This window comes from Struthio camelus, chromosome 4, assembly GCF_040807025.1.
Source record: "Struthio camelus isolate bStrCam1 chromosome 4, bStrCam1.hap1, whole genome shotgun sequence".
Lineage (NCBI taxonomy): Eukaryota > Metazoa > Chordata > Aves > Struthioniformes > Struthionidae > Struthio > Struthio camelus.
Window position 1 is genome coordinate 51,107,148 of NC_090945.1, and position 11,342 is coordinate 51,118,489.

At 45.4% G+C, this 11,342-nt stretch overlaps 1 long non-coding RNA gene across 1 annotated transcript; it reads right to left on the bottom strand.

Moving 5' to 3' along the window:
• Nucleotides 1-44: 44 nt before the first annotated feature.
• LOC138067204 (uncharacterized) lies at nucleotides 45-11,144 on the bottom strand. The gene is made up of 3 exons (XR_011141035.1): nucleotides 10,472-11,144; nucleotides 10,215-10,308; nucleotides 45-973 (listed from the first exon to the last, which is right to left on the bottom strand). It is a non-coding gene; the product is annotated as an uncharacterized lncRNA (long non-coding RNA).
• Between the last annotated feature and the right edge of the window lie 198 nt (nucleotides 11,145-11,342).

Sequence of the window (11,342 nt, forward strand, 5' to 3'; positions counted from 1 at the left end):
AAAAAAAAAAAAAAAACACAACCCACCTGGGGAAAGACTCATTTCTCTCCCTCACACGGCAGGTGATTTTATTATTATTAATTATTCTTATAAGAATCGGTATGCAAACTTTCCCCCCCCCCCCCAAAAAAAAAAGCTTGGGGGAATCCTTTCCGCTCGGCTGCTCCCGCGCTGATTCCTCCCCCCCCCCCCCCTTAAGGCAGGGCTGACGGTCTCGGCAGGAGCGAATAAACGCGTGGTGTGCTTCTCATTGCCTTAAAAAAAGGGGGAAACCAAAACAAAAAAAAAAAAAAAAGGGCAGATGTCACAGTGCTACAGACGATTTCGGAGCCGCTCCTTTGGACCCAGCTTAGTCACAAGCAGCATTAACTCAAGAGGAAGCTCCCGGGTTTCAGCAGGCTTCACCAGCTGCCTCGGGTTGTGGAGCGGCCGCAGGGACGAAGGGCGGTTTGCAGAATTCGGATAAGCCGGTTGCAAACTGCAGGGTATAAACCTGAGAGAGGAGAGGCTGCGTGCATCGTTTGCAGCCTCTCCCAAGGGTGGTGAAGGAACAGGCCACAAGCACTCGGGACCGCGGGAGCTGCAAAACTCACTCGCTGCCGAAGGTCGTATGTGTAGATACACAGCGGGATACACATCCCTCACGCATACGTGCGTACGGATGTGTACGTACACTCACACGTGTGCTCGCGCTGACAACTTTTAAAAATTCACACAGCCAGTGAGGACGAGGAGCTCAGTTAGGGGGCACGCGGCCGGGGCGAAGCAAGCCGAGTCGCAGCCCGCAGAGAGCGCAGCCCCTCGAGGGTCCGGGGAGCCGGCGGGGGACGGCCCCGCTTGCCTGCCGCGGGATTTAGAGGCGCGCAGGACCTGGGAGCGTGTATTCCTTGGTGGTGAAACCACAGGACTCCAACGTCCTCCGACCCAGGGAACGGCAAACGCGGGCAAGAGTCGAGTCAAGAACGGTGAAAACCTGTCAGAGAAAACAGTACCGTATAAACAGTAAGAGGAAGGGCCTGGGATGTCTAGCTTTAAACTAGGAGGTTGACGTAACAGATGTACTTGGGAAGGAGATAATCAGCGGAGCGCAGTGATACCGGGACACAGTGCGTAGAGGAGAGGCAGACTGAAGGGAACGGCGCTGTAAAAGAAGCGGTCAAATCAGCTAACTCTTAGCAACTAAAAGATTTTTATGGACTTCCAGTCTAAATATGAAAATGGTAATATTAAGATGATATTACTGACTCCCTGGCCAGGTTGGAGACAGTTACTAAGTGCGTCAAGTGTGATTAGAGAGCAGTAAAGTGCTTTGAAGTGAGATATTTCTTTCCAACCTGTTACCACTCAGAAATAACGTCCTGCAGTCACAAGACTTTAAAGAAGCATCAGTCTGGCGCTCAGACACCGCCACAGAGCAAAACAAAACGTTGGGAGACGTCAGAACGGAGAGCGACGGGGAGCTGAGCGCAGGGGTCTGCAGCCCGCCTGCATCCGACGGCGCTGGCCCTCCACTCCCCAACAGGTGAAACAGAAATGGCAAAGATTCAGAGAAAAGCAGCCAGGGTAATCAGAAATGTGCAATGGCATCCGTGCGAGGAGTGATTGAAGGGAGCAGGATTTTTTAGGCTATACAAGTGATAACAGTACAAAAACGATAACTGAGAGAATACGACAGAGGCCTGTGCGACCATGACTAGAGAAGAAGAGGGATGTACTGTTTGCTTTCATTTCTAATATAAGAACTAGAGAGCACCAAGTGAAACTAGCAGGTGGCAGATTGAAAGCAAACAGAAGGAGGTGTTTCTTCACCCAGCAGGTATTTAAACAGTGGCACTACCTGCCAAAAGTTTGCATAGGATCGAAAAGCGACCGGGCACATTCACAGAAGAAAAAACCCTCAAGTGCTATTAAAAGTAAAGACACCAACTCTGCTTAAAGCAGTCCCTCTAGCCAGCAGTGTCCGTAGGCTAGAAGCCGTTCTGGGGATGGGTCAGTCTGTCCTTGCCATGTTGTTATGTCCTGCCGTAGGCCTGTGCCAGCAGTCACAGCAGGCTGCGTGGATCTCTGAGCAAGCCCTCTGTGGCTCTTGTCATATAGTCACATATAACAAGACACTTGGGACGCAGGAGCAGCCTTCCATGTCTTTTCAAACTTGTTGGTAAATCTGGACACTTAAAACAGAAGTCAGCAGAATCTTTTCTTGAAAATATGGGCTTTGAGTCTCAGGGGCCAGAGGGAAGACAAATGGAGTGCTGATGTGGCAAAGGCATCCTTAGCTTTGCTGATAGCCCGCGTTACCCCACGACTTGCAAAAGTCTTTATGGGTTTACAGCAAATGTCAGTTTGGCAGGAATGACTTAGTACAATTTGTTGTTCAACTACCTTTTTCTAAGTATTAAAAAAGGCCTGACTGTGAATGCTTCCGCATTACTCGGGACGTGGGAGTTGCCCAATGCTGCTCAAATAACTCGCTCTCAACAAAAGGAACAGCAGCTCAGGGTATCTTATGCAATATTGGGTGGCTGTTGTCATTTCTCGGGTATGCTTTAAGTTTGTTTACAGAATGAGCTAGCTATAAAAGATTGTGTATCAGCAGATACTGTGGGAAAAATGCTTACAATCGTATTAATAATTTAACATCACACTTGGAAGACTGCTTGCGCACAAATCGGCAGGAGCGTGGATGACATTCATTGGGTTTGGTCATATAGAACACAACGGGGCCACCTGAGAGACACTAACTAAGCCATGTAACACAACGTGTAACTCTTTCTTTCCATTTCTTCCCACTGACTTCATTTGATCTAGATGGGACTCATTCAAGACCTTAACAAAGACATTTATCTCTATTGTTGTCTATCATCAGAAGTTCACAGGATATACTAGAGGTTAAATCTTCTGTTGTGATCCTTTTATGATTTTGAAAGGTAATGGGAATTGACTGCTTCAATTTTTTTAAACTTAACTTTCAGCAGTGACTCATTCTATCCGAAAAAAAGACTGTCACCTTTAATGACTTTGCTGTTTCAGTAAGATCTGGCAACTTTAAAATCATAAAATTTTAACTAAGAAGTGTCAAATATCCAGGGGAGGTTCTCTGCAGAATTGCCAAAGTTTGCAGCTTACACTATTAATCACCTTCCTTAGGGATCTAGCTACTGGAACCAAGTGATTCCATTCGCACCCCGGCTTTCATTCTAAAAAGATTAACGATTTTGGCCTGGACTTCATTTCTGTGAGAACAGCTTGAAAATGTCAATCCTTCAAGTTCTAGAAGGTAAAAAAAATCCAGCCTATTTTTAGAACGTAGTAATATATTTAAGAAAATTTCTTTTTTTGTGGGGCTTCACACCATCTTTACGTGGTGCTGACTATACCCTCGTTGTTTCAGTTCTTAAGATCCACTGTCATAGGCATAGTGACTTTTTATCCACAGAATTGAAGATGAGCAGCTGAATTTTCTCACAGAGTTGAGTCCCCAAGCTGATGTACTCACCCACAGCTGTCCAGTTTTTTTTTTTCCTGATATGTTAAAGTAGGAAAGTTCTACAGCAGAAGCCGTGTTGGTAATTTTCATTTTTGGGCAAGCGTTTATCAAAAAAAGAAATCAGTTGCAAGATTCCCATAGTTATTATTTTAATACTATTACCCATGTCTTCATGAGTAGTACCATGCCTACACCCATTTTGAATCATGATGCACGGTGAAATTTCTTAGCAGTTTTAGTTTGTCCTGTGAGAAACATCCTGACACTGATATAATCTGTAATACTGATGTCTGTAGATACTATCTAGTAATGGGACCTTACTTATAACCAAAAAAACTCAACCTCCAAACCAAACACTGCATTTCTGATTGTAATTAGGAATTTAAAGTACCTGTATACTTCAGTGGAACAAAATGAAGTTGCATCAGGAACAGGAGGACAGGGGCGACAGCGTGTTCCCGGGGGAGTTTCTGGCTATCGCGGCCACAGTACTGCAAGGGGCACCGGCACCGCGGTGGCCATCAGGAATTGTCTGGAGTATCTTGCAAATGCAGCCCTGGGGATAGATACATCTGGAAGTCTTTTCTTCCTTAGCCCAACATTTCTGGGGAAAAAAAACCTAACTCACTTAAGTCCCAGCTGAGCAAATACTTGAGCACCTGCTTAAATGTAAGCACAGGTGCCGTTCCTCAAGTTTGGAGGGACTTTTCACCCCACTGAAGTTGTGTGTGCACATGGTGAGGAGCCTGCCCCTGGCTGCCTGCATTTTGTCTCAACCTTTTCGTGCTCTTTCTTCCTTTCGTTTCCCACTCCAACGGTTGCAGAGTGGTGTTTCGCTTGCTCTGGCTGCTTCCACAGGCAGTTCAGTTCCACTGAGCTGTGGTCACCTGCCTGTTCCTGGTGGGACCTGGATCATGTAACCTCACGGGACAGACACGTGGCCCTGTGGCTGCAGAAGCAGCCGCAGATCCTGTCGACAGCAGCAATGCTGTATGCCAACATCACCACCCCTCTACTATTCACAGCAGTGAACACTGAGTTTACTTAATGCATTTCAGAGCAAATTCATCCATGAGATAATTCCTTTGTCTTCAGTTAGATTATGCCAGCGAGGAAAGCTGCCCCTGAGAATCTTAGAAGGGTATTTAAAATGGTATTTAAAATATAGAGTATTTCTTAGTTCTTACATTTTTCAGCTGTGCTGATCTTCTGATTGCTAAGAATTTAGAGAGTGGGAGGGTTGTTTTGTTTTTATTCGTAATAATTACAGAAAACTGTTCCAGGATGGAAAAATCTATTTGTTATTTCAGTATTGTGAAAGGATGTTTCAGAGTGAACTCAGAACAGGAATTTCTGAATTATTTAAAGAAAGTGTTCTGAATAAGTTTTTTTTTTTTTTTAATTAACACTTTAAACACACTTCAAACAGCGCTCTCAGTGTCTTCTCCAGCCAGCAGTGAGTACAACTCTTGCAATGTGCCAACACTTCCACCTAAGAGCGGAAAACCTGACCAGTGTGAAAATAAAACTTTCTCATTACATCTCAAAGCGTCCCACACTTTCAGCAAAGGTAAGGGCCCCCGTTAAGGTGCCACTTTATCTAGCTGTTGAGGAATTTTGTCAGGAAGTGCCAAGAGACAAAGCAATAACCCTCGATGAACGTCTTTGCTATTAAGCAAGTTTTACCTCCCTGATAGCATTGGTCTGGCTCTGCCGGGTGCTACTGAGCAGGAAGACAGGTAAGGAGAGGGTCTCTGAGCCTCTCCTGAGCTGGTCTTCTGAGCCAGTAGCATATATATGCCATAGAAAGATACCATCAGTGACTAGGTTTTCTTTTCATTTTACTTGTCACTGCTTATATTTTACTGCAGTCCCATCATTCTGCCAAATCAGCTACTGTGTGCAGTTCCTTATCATTTTCTTTAAGAGCTGGGAAAGAAGAGAGGAAAAAATAAATTTGCTTAATACCAGTGTTGTGAGACATTATTAGTTATTCAAGTCTGTTGTTCCTTACAGCAAATTTCAAGGGGGAAAGCAGTCCTTTGAAAACACGTACAGCGACTTAACGTTTCAGGGCTAAGTAGAGCTTAGCAGAGAAAATATGGACTAGAGCCATATCACTTCAGTAGATCCTACCTGAACTTGATCCTACCTGAATTTGATCTTTTTTACCCATTCTTCAGTAGAGCATTTCACTAAAGTGGAAGCTTTCATGGTAATTTTTCCAGTGAAATTGAGGTAGAATAAAAAGAAAAGTGATATATCTTCTATCGGCTTGACAAAGCAGAACAAATTCTTTTCTTCTAGAAAATAATGAGGTATTAAGAGCTTTGCCTCACATCATGTGTAAACACAGGCTTTGATTTAATGAATTCAAAACTTATTTGTTATTAAAATCAGGTCATATCTCTCCTTTTTTCTTGAGAGGGAAGGGCCTTTTTTCTCCTTTCACTGGTTTTTCACTGTTTTTTCATATAAAAAAAAGTATTTTCAGGGACACTCGATGCAGAAGAGCTCACTGGACATATTCGCTCATCAGACATCATCTGAAGCAGATAATATTCTTCAGCTAGTCCTACCCAAATGAATGGCTTTAGAGGGGAAAGGGTCCCATGCCATGCTTAGGAGGTGTTTTCTTCCCATCCTGGACAGGATAGCAGAGGGACTGAGGTCGGCAGGACCTTCCTCAGGCTCCCTGGGGTATCACTTAGCAGGCACTACGGGCTGCTCTGAGTGGAGCCAGGTGAATGCGCCCGCTTAGGCTGAGCAGCATGCGGGTGTCTCCCTCAGCCTGCACCCAGCGCGCCCCTTCGCTGGATACAGACCATCGCTGTGCCCGTACCTACCCCGCAGTGCAGGAGGAAGCAATTTAGGCCTTTTTTTTGGGCCGTTTATGGCCTCCCTTTGGGAGTAGAGCTGCCACTTTGTCATGCCCGCTCTGTGCTGGAGGAGCAAGGGTTATAGAAGCGAGCACAACACTGAAGCAGCTGAAGGCATCCCAGTTGTGTAAAAAAAATGAATTTTGCACAGGCAATCCCAGAAGAAACCTGGGACAAGGGGTTTGGGTGGAAACAGGCAGTTTGCAGAAAGGTAAGGTGAGTGATTTGGGAGCCTTTTGAGTGCAGATTTAGAGAGACCAGAGGTGGGCAGGAGGCATGGGGCGAGCTGAGGGACTTGAGGGGTTACTTGGGTTTCTGCAGGATTTTTAGGGGAGGGAGGCGATGTTAAGGGAGAGACGAATCAGTGGGATTTGGGGGCTGTGGTGGAGGAAAGGAAGGAGGGAAAAGGAGTTGGGGAGGCCCTGGGGCCTCGTCGAAGGGGCTGGAGCCGGCAGCAATGTCCGCAGCAGGAGCGGGGCGGCAGGGGGCAGATGCGGGGCCAGGACCAGGGGAGCCTTCAGCAGGTTGGATCTGTGACCGCTGCCCTGGGAGAAAAGGCAAGAGGTGCTGTGAAATGGCCAACTTGCAAACCCCTTCGGGGATGGCAGCAGCAGAAAGAGCACAAATGAGCAAGGGTTTCTGATCAGGTATCCCATGCCTCTGTCTTCTTCTGCTGGCAAAACAGTAACGCTCTAGGCACCCGCCTGGCCGGTCTGCGCCTGCAACAAGCTCTGACGCTACATTTCTGTGTGGCTGCTTAAGCACAGTTTGAGCCTTTCCTCCTCAGTGAGATCCCCATCTCATACTACAATATAGCCTGGATGATAGCAGAATGTGACTCTTAAAAAAAGGAGCCAATTACAAGTGTTTAGTTTAAGGCTTTTCTGTCTTAAGTTGTAGTGGTCACTGCAAGTTACAAATCCATCTCCAAGTCAGAGCCCTCTTTGAAACTTTGGCTATTTTGCCTTTTCTAATCAGTGTTTAATTATTAACAGACGAGTACTTTTTATATAAGGAGTCTCGTCTTCTGACCACCCACATGTGTTTGGACTGGCCACACCGAGCTCCAAAGTGCCTCTAGATGGTCTCTGCACACAGAACTGCCAGTCCTTTATCACTGGTTTGTCTTTCCATAGAGAAGACAGGGCAGATCCAGGCCTAAAGCAAAAGCATGTGCAACTCTTCAGTTGCACTGAAATAACGGAGGCTGAGCTCATTTACTGTACCTTTGTTGCCAGCCTGTAGAGTCCAGTAAGCTCATTTTCTGAAATGTAACAGCTGGGTTTGGTGAGCTGTTTCTGGATTGTAGATCACTGATGACTCATCTCTCTTGAAGCCCATCTCACTACGCTTCTCTTTTGACAAGTCATTTCTGTCATTCTGACCGTTGCCCTGTTCTCAGATTTGCTAAACCGATATAACCGAGGACAGACTATTTCAGAGGCAGGATACGAGAGGCGAACAGGCATCAGTGTCAGAGGCTGAACGAGACTCCTTTCGTGGAGCAGTAGAAGCCAACATTAATTTGAAGTCATCTGTTCCCAGAATTTGCCATCATTACTGGGGTACTCATGGAGCATATTTTATTGGGAAATCCCCTTGGAGAGTGCTGCTGTCATGCAGCTGGAAAGGCAATGTATCATTATTTATATGGGTCGCAAAAGCCTGGGTAAGGGATCCCAAAACCCTTCGTCGGGTTACTTTATCACTTTAAAAGAAAGAGGCTGTGGGAGAGGAGGGAGGTGGAAGACTGTTGGCTATTAATAGAAAGTATGAACAGGAGCAGTATTTTGAATGGCTTACGTAATTAGTGACAGGCAATGCAGAAGTAAGGCTCCCAATGCACTTTACCTGCTAACTTACCAAGTACAGATGAGAGAGAAGCAGACAGATAAAAAACATTGCAGTGCAGGGGAGTTTTAAACAGGTAGAACTAAAATGCTCAGATTTGAAACAAACATGAGATCCATCAACCTTACTCTGTGGCAGGGCAATATAGTTGAGTGGATTAAGCGCCAGCTCAAACTCAGAGAATTTAAATGGCCTTCCCAGCCTTAACTGCCCAACATTAGGTTTCCCCATCATTCTTCTACATTGTATAGAGTGCTTCTCCAATACCACATTATATTTGTACTTGTGTTTTCAGGTATCTCAAAGAAATAAACAGCAAAAACCCAGAAGTACCTACTTAGCTCATTTAAAGCTAAGAGAAGGCAGGGGCAGGCTTGCTTCCTTAGCTCCATAAGACATGGCACAGTAGCTGGGCCCATGAACCATGCTGGACCTCAGTAGTGAAGTAAGTTAGTGAGATTGTTTAGAAGAACTCAGCTCAGATGTTTGTGGTTAATATTTGCCTATTTGCACCTTGCTTAAAATAATTAAATGTGGGATGTCAAACCCTTCTTCTAATGAAAGAAGAAAGGAATACTCCACAGGTATGTATATTATTGCACTGATAAGCAACAGCCAGCCCCGAAGGAAAGTTTTAGTATGCAGAGATCAACAGCCAAGGTAAGGGCAGGCAGCTGCCAGTTCGAGACAGAGCTCCTTCTTTCCCAGTAAAGTGGTTTTATGGGAATGCTGAGTCACCTGTTCCATATATGAGAGAGCTGGAGGAGAAGCAATTATGTATAATTTCATTACATTTCTTTTTCTCCTGCACCACCATTTCACTTGTGGAGTGTATCTGGCTGAAGAGAGTTCTCTCTTCTGGAAAGCATCATAGAATTACACCTTGGGCTAGATATGTAGATGTCTGATAAGCAGGTGTTAATAGTTCCCAGCCAGCTTCAAAGAGGGAGTAATGTATCATTTCTTGGCAAGCAAACATTTAATGCACATAAACCAACGGTAAATAGTTTGTGGAATACTTGCAAATAACATTTACACAAAAGCTATTAGCAGATCTGCCAGCGATGCTCGTGCAGGCTTCCCCTCTTTGTTCCAACTATGTATTTAAAGCTCTCACCTTAAATGTAATATTCTATACATACACCCAGTCATATTGCACTCTGTCTTCATCCTTTAAAATGTGAGTAAAAGGTGTCACCTGTGCTTTTTGGAATGCTATTGGAAGGGCATTATCTCAGTGCTTTCCCCAACCTGGGGAATTTTGTCAGTGAAGAAGAACGTTTCAGGTGATCTGCACATACTTCATCCATCCTCAGTTACTGCTGATGTAGAAATTTACAGTCTTGTCCAAAACGGTTCAGTTTTTAGGACCTAGCCCTCTCAGCAGCAGCATCTCCCACTTCTCAAAGCTACTGCATGTATTTACGACCTGTCCCCTCCCCGCCCCCGCCACCCAGAGGCGCACTCAGGGGAGCTCAGCTCTCCGAGGAGGCCTGACCAGGCTGGCTGACAAGGTGGACCTCCTGTGTTGGGGGCCTCCTGAGATGGCCGGTGACCAGCAGGTTGTATCTCAGCCTCTCTAGGCGAATCACACTGCTTCTCGTGCAGGCAAAAACTGGCAACCTTTCTCTTGTCCCCCCTCTGCTTCTCCCCTTGTCTCTAGGCCAAAGCCAAATGCTGTAGTGTGAAACAGTCTCAGGTGCCCAGGGGAAAGGATGCAGAGGGAAGGTCTGAGAAGGACTTTTGAATGGCCCTCACGGCCCATTCATTCACTTACATGCAGTAAAGTACTTTAGCTTCGCTTAGCTCTTCTGTCCCTTGACCGGACAGCACAGCTAAAGGAGTATTAGTGAAAAAGAACATTGAGATGCACTATTCTTTTTTACCCCAGCTCATAGGCTTTGGGTTCTTGTAGTCATGATGAACTCAGAACATGAGAAAGGGAAAAGAAGAGAAATGTCCATTTTCCCAGATTTATTAGTCATGAAAGATATTACCTTGTTTTACGAGCCTCATGTTGAATGGTTGGTTCTCATCTCTCAATTCCTACCAGCAAGGTTGCTGTTTGTTATGCTGACTTGAAAGAAATATCTAAAGGACAAAAGACACAGATTTGGAGCAGGGTTTGAGTGTCCATCACCATAGGGTTCCTTTTGTCTGCGCACCATCTTTTTGCTCTGTGTTTACGTAAAGAACCATGTGAACCACAGTAACACCGTAAATAGGTATCTTCATCCCCATACCAGCCCCTCACCTTTGGAAGTGTGATCTAAATCTCTTCCTTTATTTTTCAATGTTGTTCTTGCCTTGCTGGTAGCAGCTGCGAATGGGAGGCAGTGTGACACCACATCCATACTGCCCCACCGGTGCCCACTGGCGTAGGGGCACACACGGTGAGCGCAAAGGCCAGCTCGGAGGTGCCTGCAAACATCCAGGGCTGATGGCTCAAGCAAGAGCTGGAGGGCTCCTTGGCTACCCAGTCAGCACATAACAACCGGGAACAACTGAGGTTCAGCCCGCAGCAAACCTGACCTAACACGGCTCTCTCGATTTTAGCCAGTCAAAGCCAATTAATCGTAGCTGATAATTAAGCTCCTAGACCACAATGAGTCCTTACACTTCCATGCCTCTCAGCAGTAAATGGTGGTATACAACTACAACCTGCTCTCTCTGCTCATCAGCACAATCCCAGCGAGGCCAGTAGCGTTGCCTGCACTACAAAACAGTGCTTGTTAAAAAGTGTGAGCTAAATCCTCCTTGATATTTTTTTTTCTCAGAATCACACTTTAATCTCATTAGAGTTGAGTTTCAGGTTTCCCGTTTTCCTAGTAACACCAGCAAGGACTCTCGGTGAGCTCTGCTGTACAAATTTTGCTCTGACCATACAACTGTCCTTCATATAAGCTTCAAAGTCTTCAAGTAAAAGCAGCCTGGAAGTGGGTGGCACCTGTAATAATGTTTACTTATGCCTGCAATCAGTATTTGGAGTGTTTTGCAACATTTTGTGAGGCAGCAAAACAAATGATCTTCTGTTTTAGAAAGGAGGTAAATGGTGAACTCCACTGCAGATATGTTATCTCTTCCAGTTATGTAGAAATCAGGACATTAGTCAAAACAAGAAGCTT